This window comes from Lepisma saccharinum, chromosome 1 (assembly GCF_977018435.1).
Source record: "Lepisma saccharinum chromosome 1, izLepSacc3.1, whole genome shotgun sequence".
In the NCBI taxonomy this organism is placed as follows: domain Eukaryota; kingdom Metazoa; phylum Arthropoda; class Insecta; order Zygentoma; family Lepismatidae; genus Lepisma; species Lepisma saccharinum.
Genome location: NC_139229.1, coordinates 126007592 through 126020758, shown reverse-complemented (window position 1 = coordinate 126020758; position 13167 = coordinate 126007592). Strand labels below are relative to the sequence as shown.

The following is a 13167-nucleotide window of genomic DNA, read 5'->3' as shown; positions in this document are numbered from 1 at the left end:
GAGCCAACAACGTTTCCTAAGGACCAGTCGTACAGTCTGCTGCAAAAATAACTCCAGGTAAATTGTTCCTCGCATAGACCAACGAGTCAGTGCTGAAAGTGAAAATAACAACGACAGGAATTTATTATTGAAAATCCTCTTTTTGTCTGCGGAACGTGGGTCCAAATGAGTATACCAGAGCATAGCAAAGTTGGCGGCATGTTTTCTTGAATACAGATCAACTTCTTGACAAATATCCACCGTTCACACACCTAAGATGGCACCCAATATTTATTCTCCTTTACACCTCTTCAATGTATCATTTGAAAAAAATCCATCGGGGCGGATTTCAGAAACTTATTTCGAAATATTAGGTTGTATACGTATAGCATCACTTGTACAGTCGGCCTCCATGGCGGAGTAGTTATGTCAGCGCGCTACGACGACAAGGGACCCGGGTTCGAAGAATCCCGGTTAGGGCATGTTTGTCGGGGAATACTACCGCGCTTCGGGTGCGAGAGGTACCAGGTTTAAATCCCGCACGAGCCCGTATGTTTTGTCATCCTCCGTGGCCGTGCGGTCTAAGGTGCTTTGCTTTGGACTCCGACTGCGGGACGGCATGGGTTCGAGTCTGCCTAGGTTCTCGGCCTGTGTATAGGGCCGGTGGCAACCCACCATCGTGAGGAAATTGGAGAGCTACTAGTGACTGGCGTAAGCCCATCTGGGAAATCTCCCATAACGGCTGGATGTTCGACGTGCTGACCCCACGTCACCCCATTACCGGTTCAAGATCTCCACACCTCCAGGTAGGATTGTGGGAGGAAGACTGGCAGTCGGGAGATAGACCAAGGCCCTAACGGGCTGTAGAACCACGGGTTTGTTATTATTATAGCATCACTCTACAAGGGATCAACTTTTGAACCAGCCAACACAGTGCAGTATTCCCCTCGATCTCAATACTAGGCTGCACATTCTTCATGAAAAAATGTAAGAAAACGTTGTTAATGCAAATACAGTGAGTAACATGTCAAATACATAAACAAGCCATTCTATATATTTCTATCTCGATTTAGAGTAGTAGAAACAAATAATAGTAATCAACTCGCCAAAACTTCTGGAAAAGTCCAACAAACCAGGACAGTGTAGTTTTGTTTTTAAAAAGGGCTTAAAAGAGTAGAAGTATCCATTGAAGAAACAGAAATCAAATGAGAAACAAATAAACAGAGAAAGAAGGGAGAAGAGACATAGGAAGAGATAGAAAACAGGAAATTAGCGAGAGGGAAGAAGAAAAGAGATGCAGAAAAAGAGGGAGAAGTTAGAGAGGACGAACGAGAGAGAGTACAATAGAGAAGAAGAGAGAGAGAGAGAGAGAATGCGAGTTCATCAGCCAAAGTCCAGTGTTGGAGTTACTCGCCATCCACAAGTCCTGGTCTGCGCGTGAATATATCCCTGTGTCCACTCATCGATTTAATATGCCATCCTCATCGTCGCGTTTTGCCCAAAGCGAAATAAAATCGTAAGAATATAAACATACTAAACTCTGTGGAGAAACAGCCCTTTGGGGAGCTGCACTTGGCTAGTGCGTTGCGTCCAATCACCGCTCTTTTCTGGCTTCCGAAACCGGGGTTCGCTACCATTTCGATCAAGAGCTCCACTATTGTCCTTACGCTGCCGGGTCAACACAGACATTTTGGACCCCCCTCCCCCTCCCCCTGGCATAGAACCTAGGACAGATCGCACTCTAAGTTCAAATAAGAAAAATACAATTCAAAACTAGGGCTGAACCGAATTCGATACCGATGTATGTATCGGCCCGGCATTTCGGTCTTTTGCCAAACGGCACTTTCGCGGAGTCTCATTGTCTTCGAAATTGTGCAAAATTCGAAGCTTCTTATTGACGCTAGTTTTGTGTGAAAAACTGAATTTTGTGAAAACATAACATGTAATTTAATATTCTTATTTGATTCTTGAATATTTTAAAGTAAAATTCTGGGTAAATTGATTCTTATAGTTAGAATGGATTATTTACACAGTTATACTTTCACATTTTATCGATAATACTGAATGTAGAACAATTGTAAATGATGAAATAGCGTGTTACATTTTTAATATGAGTAGTAAATAGGTGGAAATCATTGTCATGTTTGTTTGGCGTCTGCCTTCTGCTTCCGTGCAATGCGCCTGCGCTCCAGAGCACGATGGGTGAAGTTCGGGCTGACACCTGGCGGGAAAAGTGACAGCCGTACTACAAGGGGACATGTAGATTCGGACGACTTGGGCATGACTTCGACGGCACGCGAGAGCAACGGGAGAGAACGGGACGGAGCACTTGCCAATCCAATGCTTTCTCCTCGCCACTGGTAGCCATTTTACAACTGGTCAGCCTGGCACCTGACGGTAGAATATTGAACTATTGTGACCGTTCAAAAAGGAACTTAAGGATGTATTTGAATGTATTTCACTGGATATTCGATCGGTGATTATATTGTATTGTTCATGGAACGCGTTTTTATAGTTCAAATCATTTTCAAACACCCTGTATAGGTAGGTATCGATTGAATCGATATCAGTGGTATCGCCTCAACCCTATTAAAACACTATCGACAGGTACTTCCTAAAATTATAGACAGACAGCAGAACACTCCTTACCTCCCAAACTCATGTACTAGTTTCCTGTATACTCTATCACTCTAATTGTTCAAAAGTCCCTCAGCTTCCTTCAATGTCTCACCCAAGCCAAGACGACATATTGCGACTCGCGACCCTCATGGAGACTGACCACTCCGTAACCCACCGAAGACTTGTGAGGGCGAGGGCAAGTCGTGAGGGTTAGAATGAGGGAGGTTGGCTTAAAATGAACACCTCTACTCTTGAATGAACAAATATATTTCGGCAAGAGATACCGTGAGACAATATCGTGCTGCTTGTGAGTGGCTCGTTGGTTTAGGGGTATGATTCTCGCTTAGGGAGCGAGAGGTCTCGGCTTCATTCAGCTTAATATTCGCGAGTTTCTCTAGCATTCTCACTGTCAAGTTGACGAATAATTTCCGTGATCAAAATTCATGTATATGGAACGCAATTGCAATAAAACATCTTACATGGAATTTGAAATCTATGTCAAATTCCTTCATTGTGTTTTGACAGTGACCGATATTTAGTTTTACAAAGAATTGCAAGGTATCAACAGTAATTACTTGACTTGTTTGTGAACCATTGAAATATGAATTAGAGACAAGAATAGTGTTGTAAATATTCTGCACAAAGCATTGTTGACAACAATCGAGTTAATAAATAATCGGATTGTTGCCATGCATCATTTCTAAGAAGAATAGTTGCGATGCTCAAGGCTGGTGAATTATGGCTTTGATCTGAAGAGTCTTGTTTCCTGTTGGCTAAATGAAACCTTATATGGATGGAAGATACAATCATTGTCTCGGCTGAAGAAACAGATTTGCTAAAAGGTCAAGGATGGTTTCAGTGCTGGGAAGGAGGCAAGGTACCCTAAACTCGATATGAGAACTGCATTAATTAAGCAAATGACCTGTGTTTGATGATGTTAGAAGTACTCGTACTAAACGCGCTTTCAGAAAGGAAATTAGAATGAGATGCTTTTGCCGCTTTATTGGTTGGGCTTGGTGTTAATTAGTACTCAACCTCTGACATAGAAAAAGGAAAATATAAATACAACAAAATTCACTAGCATCAGGTACTTTCAATTCTGTAATACGTGTGTGTATACAAACATATGTTGTCGAGTTTTGATTTTACGTCAACTTTATGCACAGATAAGCTAACCGGGACTGGACCAACAGTTTATAGTGGGATCGGAACCATTACATGCATCTATCGGTTATCGAACACAGGATCCCTTGATTACGAACCAACGACGTAACCACTACGTAATCGGAGAGGCACTGCATATGTAAGCATACATACATACATACTTTATGTGCATATGGTTATGTTAATATGTATATAATATACACTATATATATTATATATTATTATATGTGTGAATGCAGGGATGTTTGTATGTATGTGTTTCTGTGTTTTTGTATGTGTGCATTTGTATTGTGTGTATATATGTATGTATCGGCAATTCAATTATATGTCGAGCGAGGATTGATAGAAGCCTTATCCCCTATCGATTTTATATGCCTCCCACCAAAAATTATAACTATTGCCGACCGAGATAGGATTTGCAATCACAAATTATTGTAGTCACTGCTTTCATTTCAACGGTGGCTCGTTGGTCTAGGGGTATGATTCTCGCTTAGGGTGCGAGAGGTCCCGGGTTCAAATCCCGGACGAGCCCACGTACATTTTTAACTAATTTATGATACAAGTAGTGTTGAAATGTAAGATAAGTAGTATAAAAGTATATAATATAAACTCGATAAAGTATGAGCCCCCCTCAGGCAGATTTGGCTACACTTAAACCTAGCTCAAGATGTGCATATGAGCTTATTGCTCAAGTGTGGTACTCTGTCTAATCCAAGATTTTTGTAAAAATGCCCTCGGGAATTTCCCGTGAAAGTATGACCCCCCTCACATTGATTTGCCTACACTTACAAAAGCTACATCTGTGAGATTGTTGTCCATAAGCTTGTTAAAAATATGCCCCTCTTGATATTGTTTTTGGCTACACTTAAAACTAGGCCAAAGAGCCACCCACACCCACCCACACCCACACATATTTACTTCCGGTCCGGTAATATGCAGAGGCCTTCTAGAATTGCTCTGTGACTCTCTCATTTCTTACATCATAAACATATGATTTTTCACCTATAAGAATAACACTACATATGGTGTCATCAGGGAGTGTATCATGGAATTCACAGATAATTTTAATGTTTGTCCTGTCATTAACCACAACTTGTTTCCTTTTTGAGGTGTTGATTACAAACATGGGTCTCTGTGCTTCGAATTCATCTGGTGTGTAATACATGTCAGTATTGCCAGTATTGCCCCTTTTGTATGCTGTAAATGCTTCATATAATTTAAGGAAATCATCCTTGGACATGTTTAAATTATAATTTTCTCTGGGGAATACCTCATTTCTGCCATTTTTAAGATATATGTTCTTGATGTTGCAGTTATCAAATTTACTTGATTTTTTTTTCCTGATTATTGTGTCTTCCAGTCTGAAACAGTACCACCACAAAATCTGGCATGTCATATTTTATACTGGAGAATGAATTTGTAGCATCAAACTCATAATAGGTACCAGTGGCAGGCTTCTGTACACATTGATATGTATAAAATTGTAAAGGTACCTGTGGATTTTTTTTAGAATATCTGCTTTGTATTTAAGAGCATAACTGGCCTCATATTCAACAACCGGGATTCTTAGCTCCATAGTCTGAATAATGCATTTGCCCTCATCAGGTAGGGTATTAGGCAGAGCTTCCCCTGTAGAGTTTAATGAACTGTACCTCATCAAAGCATTATTATCATTGGCAGCTCTTCTAAATGTGATTCTTAAACCACCCTTCCACATAATGTCTTTGTAATCTGAGAAGAATCCTGGCAACAGGCGCATGGGGAACAATACTGTGTGGCTCTTGGATAATATTTTATCACCAGCCTCAAATCCACCTATTTTGTAGTATGATGCCTCGGTTTTGGATAATTTTAGTGTGGCCAAAGCTGTAGAGGTAATCCCAGGGTAATCTACTCTGTTTATAACAACACCATGTTTTCTGATCTCAATTTCAGAGAACAGATGTGGCACAAAATTGTCTACCAATCTTATATTTGAATTTGCCGGATAATCTGTACCATCGAGCTTTACAACATCAAATTTGATGTATAGATCTGCTCTGTGGGGGTGTATAAAGCCATCCCCTACATCAAGATCAACCTCAATCTCTGTGTTGGGTTGATTTAAATTTGCAAAGGTCCTCCTGTTTGGGGGGAATGATTGTAGCTCATAACTCTCAATATTTTCCATTTTTTTTGTATGTATTTTTATTTAAATATTAATTTCTATGATTGCAGTTGTTGTGGCTCCAGCAAAATCAACTAATTCTTCTTTTTCATTAGTGACCATAAACTCAATGTAATCTATTCTGTTATGGCACACAGGAAAATATAATGTTGGTGATGGAGTGTAGATGATGGGCGCCATAAATTCGGAATTAGGTTTGAATGTTGCAATGATGCCAGTTTGTTTGTGAGTGCCTATGCCATTTGATTTGGTGATCATACCCTCGGCCACATTACAGTGAATATTTAGAGTCTCTATGGCTAAGAATTTAGGTATATTAATAGCAGTGTGTTTAATGGCTGGTTCAAGTTTTGTGTTGTTCTCAAATCCTAACAGCTCTCCTATAGTACCCAGATCCACTGTTTCTGTAGCAGATACAATCTCTACTCTGTGAGTGACAGAATTTTGAGTTAACACTATACCTCTAGGAAACTGAGCATTTAGAGTAGATAGATTATATTGCCCTGGAGTGATGACAATTTTTTGATCACCAACTGCAATTGTGTTGTTGTGGTGTGTAATATTAGGGATCAAGTACATGCCATAAAATGCTCTGAGAGCTAATGTTTTGGGATACACTATATCATCATGTAATTTGAGTTTCAATATTGAATTTTGGCTGGTGAGATGGAATACCCCCATGATGTTTTAAATTCCACAAGGCTTTTTGAAAATTTTCAATTGATGGTTTATTTATTTGAGACAGATATCTAAGAACAGATAAACACAGATGTCCACAATTAACATCTTTGAAATTTTGAACATGGGCATTATTGTAATAAAGATTAGTTGATTTTAGATATTTTACTAAATTTTCAGGTGGAACACCTCCAAATGAATCAAACACAAATGCCTCATCTTTTAAATATTTAAGATAACAGATCCAGTGAGTGCCCTGATTTTTGTACTTATCCAAATTAACTATGCCACACTCTTTGTTGAGTAGTTGTTCTGGTAAAGAATCAGACATGTACACACCTCTAAAATTTTTGATGCCCAGTGGCTTGATTAAAGCTTCAATATCTTGGTTTGTAAGCGGCTCTTGTTTTTTTAAACTTATTCATGGCTCTCTTAACACCTTTGCCTTGTTTCTCCATGGCCAGGTTATGGCGCTTCAATTCATCTAATTCTGCCCTATTCTTCTTGGCATCTATTACTGTTTTTGCTATGGCAGCTGATCCCCCAGCCAAGCTCCCAACAGCCCCAAGTGCTGCTAAGATGGCCGGGATAGTAAATATGAAACCCCCTGTATGCAATTTTTTTCTAGATTGTTGTAATTTTTTTAATTGGGGGGTACTAAGTAATAATTTCATACCATGGCCCTTGGCAAGACAAGAGCTTTTTTTCTTGCGCTGCTTTTTGGTTAAAAGGCTATCAATAGTTTTAAGAGATTTAAGACCTGCATAAGGTATTTGATACATAACACCCTTGGCTTTCATTCTAGGTTTATTATATATATATATTCACAGCCCCCACCCCAGTTTTTGTTTGGTGTTCATAGCTATGGTGGTCCCCAATGCTGCTATTCTTTCACTTAAAGAAGCATCTTTGCTTACAAATCTACCAAATGCAGCCTCTTCTAATTTTTTGTCTGCAACATGTCTCTTGTCAAGATCAGAATGTGTGTTGTATGCTATGTCATGGTCTCTACAAGCAGCATCTAGGGGATTAACACCAGGATCACCTCTGTTTAATCTATGGTCCAATTTTGTGCCTGGACCACAATACTGATAGCCTGGAATGTGTAGTTCAAATGGCAGCTTGTTTATAATATCATTAACCAACCCCCGACCCTCAGAGATATTCCAAAATTTAGGTGGTAGAGTATTAATAATTTTTATAAGATATCCAATGCCCTTAGTGTCATTCACTATAAAATTAGACAATTTGGTGCTTATCATGTCCATAATTCCAACCTTTTCATTGTAAAAATTGTGGTTGCCAGCATTTTCCTCCCCAGCTATCACCAGCAACCTATCTACAAATTTCCTGACATCATCAACCCACACAAATTCTTTAGGCAGGGTGTTGTATTGTTTCATTCCACTGCCAGTCTTGATCTGTGACCATATGGGCTTGATTAAGTTGTTGTATTTTGCTCCACTGCTAGACTTGACTCTTTTTTGTGTGGGATCATTGTTCTGGTATAGAGCATCTGATTTTATTAATATTTCCTTGTAGTGCTCATAGTCTTGATCTGTATAGCTGCCAGGCCTTTTCCTAGTCATCAGTTCCCACAATCCAGGTGTGCCAGGGTACTTAACAAAACCACCTTTTTCTCCAAGATGAGATTCTGAATATACAATTATATCATCTCCCATAAATGTTACTCTGAAATTGCCAATTCTATGTATGATGCTACCATCACGCTCTGTGTCAGCATATAGGCCAAAGACCTCATCTTTGTTGTCTTTAGGTGTGCTTAAATATTTTTGAGCAAGAAGACCCAATTCAATAGGATCCTGAGTAGCTTCAATTCTTCGAGGAGCAACAGGACTAGGTGTATGAATACTAGAAAGTGGGGTGATTGGATAATCTAATATGTTCCTAGCAGCTACAGGTACAAGCTCTGTGATCAAATTTTGATTTTGCTCTGTAACAGTTTTGATATTTTTACCTAATTCACTAATAGCATCAATAATAGGCTGTTCTGTTTGTTTGTGTTGTTCATAAATTCCTCGGTTCTCTGATTTCCATCCCTTAAATCTTTTTACAAGATAATCTTTTAATTTAAGATCATCAATAATTGGCCTTTTCATGGTTATTTATATATGTTTCAATGTCTAGAAAATTGTTGATTTTATTTCTGTATTTGCCACTATTGGGTTTTCTTGTCATATCAATTGTGACAAACCCATAACTGTCCTGGTTCCAGCACCTACTGCAAAACTTGGAAAAATAATTGTAGCTCAAGTCCCCACCTACATATTCATCATGTATGTGTTTGAGGTTGGTATGATCTTGATGAAACACACATATAAAATTGCTGTTGTCTCGGATCAGCTGCTTCGGTATTTTTGAAAAAGTCTGTGCCAGGTAGAAGCAATCAATGTTTTTGTGTCGGCCCTGTGTAAAGAAATTTCTAACCTTGTTTTGATTATCCAGTATAATGTCATTAAACACAACAACAGAATTATCAAGACATTCATGGAGTGGCTTAACATCTGGTTCAAAAGTGGCTATATCCAATCCATCATATAGCTTCATCAGCTGCTGATATTTTAATTGTTCCAAGCTCTTAGAGAAGACATACAAGTGCCTGTTTTTCCAATCTATCCAGTTGGGTGCCAATAAAAAATTATCAATCATTAGTGTAGTTTTACCACAAGCCGATGGCCCAACAATAAGACATCTAATATTATCAGGCAGCAACTTGCCATTTCTCTTAATCTGCTGTTCAGGTTCTGGCAGCCTCTTTATAACATCCCAGGTGTTCATAGTATCACTTTGTCTGCATCGATCCAGCTGTGTTCTGGGAGTCCTAGCCATTTGACAAGTATCTTGTTGCCTTTTCTGCGGATGATTTTTTCTATGAGATATGTGTCAGGCTGTTTAGTTTTGCTGAGTTCTTCTTCATAAAACCTGCCTTTGAGAATTTCTCCTCGGTGATCTTTTATTATATATGTGTATCGGGTCCCAGGTTTAACTTGAACCACTGTAAATAATTCAGTGCTCCAGTTTCTTGTAAAACCTCTTTTGAATAAGTGCTTATATTTGCTGATTCTTACTTGATCACCCACCTTGTATTTGGCTTTTCTTGTTGTTGGCTGGTATCTAGGATAATAAACAGTTCTGATCAATTTTTGCTCATCAGATGAAGTTACTTCAGAGGGTTTCATGTTGATTGTGGAATGGACCGAGTTGTTATATTTATGTAGAAGTTCTGGAAGAATATTAAGCCATTTATAATTACCTTGAAGTGTAAATTGTTTATACATAAGATTTTTTAGGGTTTTGTTGAATCTCTCTACAATTGAGGCCTTGAGATCACTGTAACTCGAATAATGTTGTATTGACTGGCTTTTAATAAATTGTTGGAACACAGAATTATAAAATTCTTTGCCATTATCTGTTTGCAAATAGCGCGGTGATCTTCCTCTCTGATTGATGATTGTCCTGAAGGCTTCTGTAACACATTTTCCAGTCTTGGATTTGAGTGGCACAGCCCAGGCAAATTTTGAAAATGTATCTATGACAGTGAGTAGATACTTGTAGCCCTTGTTGATTTTGTCTAAGTTTTTCAGCTGTCCACTTGCCATCTCAATCAAGTCGCACTGCCATAAATCATCTATGCCTTTTGTGACTACTGGCAGTCTCTTATAATTATGTCTGGCTTGTCTGTGTAATTCATCAACAATAATTTGTCTAGACATAATATGAAAACAAGAATATTGCAACTATGGGGTGTTCAGCAGCTGATACTACAGGATTTTCTAAATATAATTTGTCTCCTATTTGTATATGAAATTCCAGAGAGCCATCATCTTCAGCATAAGATGTTTCTAATGTATTGGGATCTGTAAAATCCTCTAATTCTACACTGGTGATTTTTGGTTTGTTGTCAGCATTTGTTATTGATAAGGTGGGGTAGTGGTGTGCCTGTGGTTGAAGCCAATATTTGATCTTGATTGGTCTCAGTGTGCCCCCAACAAAAAACTGGTAATAAAATTGTGCAGGGGACAGCATATATATTTTGCCGCCTGGTGTAAATGGTGAATCATATTCTTTGTTGGGGATGCTGTACAATTCAAGAATTACTGTATGTTTTGGATTCTCAATTATGCCGGTTATTTCTTTTTCTGCTGTAAGCAATCTACTTGTTACAGATTCAAGGTGCTCATTGATAGTCCTAACAACATAGTCCTGGCTTGATTTTTATGTCCACAACAAGTTTCTTGTATTGTTGCACAATTTCTTGTAGCTGGGTGGCAAAAACAGACAGAACATTTGCTTGATTGGATTCCATGGTCCCTAGCTGTTGCTTGATATTAGCTACAATTTGCTGTAAATTTTCAATAACTGCCAATTTTGAATTTTGAGCAGTAAGATCATGGACCTGTCTTCTGATATCCTCAAACAGGGCATGGAGTTCATTAATATGTTGATTAGTTGGTAGAGTGGCCACTGTCTGAGTAAGTTGTTTGATCTCTGGATTGTCTGGATATTCTTGATATCTTCTGATTTCAATATGCGATTCACAGCTCTCTTAATATTTTTAAGTTCCTGTGATGTAGGCAGATTTGATACAGTATTTTGCAAAGATTCAAGTGCCAATTTCACATTATTTAATTCAGAAGCATCAGCCACATTTTGCATAGCATGTTGGAGCAGGGCTATATCAGCCTGAGTGGGTGTTGATTGTTGTAAAATTTCAAGCTTTGTTTGGATATCATCGATCAAGTGATGAAAATGAGATAGCTCAGATTCAGTGTTGAGGTTTTCAAGCTTTGTGATCTGTTGCTGGACACTGGCAAGGGTGTCTACAATACCAGGCAGGCGAGATTCTAGAGATTCTTGTACATTTGTCAAATCACTTTGCACTGCTGCTATTGTACCCTCAAGATGGGTTATGGTACTTTGAATTTTTCCAAAATCTTCATATGTTTCAAGTTGCAGCTTAATATTGGCAACACTCCGAGTTATTGCACTCAAAGCATCAGAAGATGGCAAGTTGTTCATAAAATTTTCAAGTGTCTCAATTTTTTCTTTAACCTCGGCTATGGCATTGTTTAGAGGGCCCAGATTAGGAATCTTAAGTGATTGAATCTGTTCCTTTAGAGTGGAAATCACTAGATCAAAATCTTCTTGTGATTTTATGCTTTTGACAATTGTTTGGAGCTGTGTCTGGATATTATTTATCTGCTCTTCCAATTGCTGTTTCAATTGCTCAGAGTTGGTGGCCTGGGTCTTAAATTTGGCTTGAAGAGCTGCTACAGCTTCTTCTAAACTTTGAAAATTATCCAATGTGGCCAAGTCAGTATATTTTTGAAGCATCAATTTGAGTTCAGAATCAATTTTAAGAAGAGGGTCCATGCATTGTGATTGCAAATTTGTAATTTCTAGTTGAAGACTGGCATTGAGTGTGGTTTGTAAAGCTTGTAAATCACTTCTTAATTTCTTGCCTCTGACATCAAGCATCAGAATCTCATCACTGTGATCTTCATGCCTTGTATGGCCAAATATATCATTAGGCATTTTGTTTTAGTGGTTATTTATTATTGAATATCTGATTCTTAATTCTATAAAAAAGGTATAAGCTTGTCATATGATCCCGGGACCTCAATATATAAGCAGTCACCAGCAGAAACAGTATATACAGTGCCAGAAACCATGTTTGGGTGCTTAATTCTATAAATATTTCTCCCTATTGAAATCTTGACATTACCCTCAGGGGTTGTAATAAATTGCAATTGACCACCTACAGGTAATTGGTAATGATTTAAATTATTGTTAAATATATACAATGTTTTACCTGTTTCATCATCAACATCTGTAAGTATGCTGTTCAGATGAATAATTAACAAAGCACTTAGTTTAGATATTATATCAGAAGAGGGTTGTGGTGTTGGCAGGTCCATAATAGCCTGTTTTTTGAACCCAAATAAGTTCATAGGCATGTTTATTTATTTCAAATCATGCTCTGTAATTGGGCATTGATTGCCATTTTTCAAATCACAATGACCCCTTGGTAGAGTATGTATGCCACATGATAAAATGCATCTCTTATCATCATGTGGGTCCAGAGCCACTTTTCTTACAATATTTTTAGTCAACAAGTGATCCACACTCTGAATTCTGGATTCTGATGTTCTGATTGTGCTACATGATTTGAGGCAATTTTTGTAATCTTCAAATTCAAGCTCTTTGTCTACAGTCACTCTGCCAATGCCCTTGGCCTTTTTGGCAATAGCGCCACTACATGTTTCAAAGCTGTACATCTTGGCCCTTAACCCAGCAAATGTAACAATAACATCACCAAGTGTCTCATCTTTTAACTTGCCAGGCACCTTTTTGTTGTGGGGTTGAATATTTCTATGTTCACTGGTATCAAAATATTCAAGCAATGCAGGCTGTGTTATATCTTGATAAACATCTTCTGTTTGAATATCAAGAATAAAACTATCTGTGTCCATGTACATCAGTTTTACACAATCACCATAAAAAGGTTTCAGCACATCATAATATAATTTTAACATGTG

At 38.3% G+C, this 13167-nt stretch overlaps 1 protein-coding gene and 1 non-coding gene across 4 annotated transcripts in view; both read left to right on the top strand.

Moving 5' to 3' along the window:
- The window catches only part of LOC145988169 (cysteine-rich secretory protein 2-like), a 146394-nt gene that overhangs the window by 37263 nt on the left and 95964 nt on the right, over positions 1-13167 (top strand). The gene's annotated exons all lie outside the window — the stretch shown is intronic.
- On the top strand, positions 4223-4294 carry TRNAP-AGG (transfer RNA proline (anticodon AGG)). Its single transcript has one exon. It is a non-coding gene; the product is annotated as a tRNA-Pro (tRNA).